Source organism: Camelus dromedarius, chromosome 14, assembly GCF_036321535.1.
Source record: "Camelus dromedarius isolate mCamDro1 chromosome 14, mCamDro1.pat, whole genome shotgun sequence".
NCBI lineage: Eukaryota > Metazoa > Chordata > Mammalia > Artiodactyla > Camelidae > Camelus > Camelus dromedarius.
The window spans coordinates 19,680,735-19,682,975 of record NC_087449.1 but is presented as its reverse complement, the minus strand read 5'-3'; the positions used below and the strand labels follow the sequence as shown (position 1 = coordinate 19,682,975).

The following is a 2,241-nucleotide window of genomic DNA, read 5'->3' as shown; positions in this document are numbered from 1 at the left end:
ATCCAAGATGGACTGGACGTTGTCACTGGTTAACCATATGTCTTTGGGGAAGTCACCTAATTTTTTTCTGGGTTTTCACTGCTCATTTCTAAAAGCAGACTGCTTAATTAATCCAAATCTTGGCAAAGTTTTTCAATTTTATAAGCCTTCTAGGGGATGCTCATCAAAAATTTAGATTCTTGTTGTTGTAGTCCTTCTTCATAATTTACTAGGACAGAAAGGGGGCCCAGGCATATGAAGTTTCAGTATTTTCCCTGAATGATCCTATGCAGGTGGTTTGGGACCATGCTTCAGTAGTTACCAAAGTGGACAAGACTGGAATAACCTGGGATGCATGAAAATAATATTGATTTCCAACTCTCACTGCAAGCCAATGGAATCAGAATTTTTGGAACTGGCAGGAGATGGAACCTCAAAATATGTACTTTTTGAAATTTCTGCAGGCAATTTTGAAATAACCAGTCTTTCTATTCTTTTCCTGCTGCAGAAAGCTTTGCTTCCATTTGGTCCATGGCTTGGGAGAGAGCTGGTTGAAAATTTGCTTAGTGGCTGCAGGGAGCAGCTCAGGGAAAAGCCCTGACACCCAGGGGAATCAAAGGGGCCCCTCAAAGGCGGCTGAGCTCTGGAGGCTCCTAGTCATGCTTGAGGGTGAGCCTTTCTAGGAGCTATGTACCTAACCCAGCCTCAGGGCTGGCCAGCCTGTAAAGGTTAGTCAGGTAGTTGCCATCTTCTTGACGAGTTTTACCTGCTCATTTAGGAAGTTGCTACCCAGGAAGTCATAGGGGTAGGGATCTGTGTGGACATAAACCAGGGCATGCAGATCCAGAAAAGCCTGGTTTGGCTTCTCCTCCAGGGCCATGGTGGCTTCCATAGCATCCAGGGTTTTACCCAAGTCATTTTGGGACAGCTTCTGCACTTCCTGAAGTAGGGCACATCTTGAAGAGACACTGGCTGGCCTCCAAAGCCACATGCTTGCAGTCAAAATAGAAGCCCTGAGAGAGGTAGGTATAGGGAATCTGCAGGTGCAGGTAGACCAGGCGGTTGATGGTGGCCTCCACCTTGGCAGAATAATCCTGATGAATCTGGGAGCTCATGGTTGGTTTACAATATGGAGCTAACCACAAAAAATGGTGTTGGCTGTTCCCAGACATTGGGACTAGAGAGGAGGTTGGAGGGTGATCAGAGCCTGGAAGAAGAGGAGTCTCCAGGTGTGTTCCCTCCAAACACCATGGAAGCAAGAAGCAGATTCCCAGGAACACTCTGAAGTAACCAGTCTTATCACTACTATTTGGGAAGTTCTTTTAACTCCTATCCCATCTGATTTCATTAGCACCAGACTCTCAGTTGTGCATCTGCAATCTCAACACCTCCTGCCAGCCTCTGGCTATATCCCATCACTCTTCTCTCTCCACGGGTGAGAAAATGCCGAAAGCCAGACCGCCATTTTGAACAAAGTCTCCCCTAGGAGACAAGCATGTTTCAAGTACTACCCTGAGCTAAACTCTTGATTTCAGCAATAAATCTCTTTAAAAATTATGAAGAAACATGGCGTAGTGAAATTATAGAAAATTCTGTAAAATTTATCCTACATGACTAAGCTGTTGCAGCTTTTTGTATCCAGTTTAACCCACATGGAAAATGTTAAATCACCATATTAGCAACACAATCCAGCAGTTAAATAGCATGGCAGTTACCATGGAAATGTGCCAAACACAGGTGGGCTGGCAGTGTGTGTAGGGGGTATTGGAGGGAGGAATATATTGTAGGTTACTTGAGAACTGCTATGCCCCATTTTTGTACTTACATTATTCACACAGTCAACCAATTTAAAGAGGCACAGCTGAGCCTTTAAAAGTAAGGTCTCCTCTACCTGGTATAAATGCAGCCTTACTCCTTTGGTGGAAACTTGGTTATTTCTCCCTTCAGCTAGAATCCTTGATTTTTCATACATAGTTTTCTGAATGTAATAATAATATTAACAACTACCAAAAATGTAAAATCTAAATACATCCTATATCCTGCAAGGGCCTAGATGGATGGAGCCCTGCCTACCTCTCTGATGTTACTTTGAACCAACATTTCCTTGTTTATCCTGTTGTAGCCACACTGGCCTCTCTGTTCCACAAATATGCCAAGTCCATTTCTCCACATCAGGTGTTGTTATAAGCAGAGTTATACCACCCCCCAAATTTATGTATTGAAGTTCTAACCCCCAGTACCTAAGAATGTGACTGTATTTGG

At 43.7% G+C, this 2,241-nt stretch overlaps 1 pseudogene; it reads right to left on the bottom strand.

The window, feature by feature from the left end:
- Nucleotides 1-632: 632 nt before the first annotated feature.
- Nucleotides 633-1,094, bottom strand: LOC135322820 (ferritin light chain-like; annotated as a pseudogene).
- Nucleotides 1,095-2,241: the final 1,147 nt, after the last annotated feature.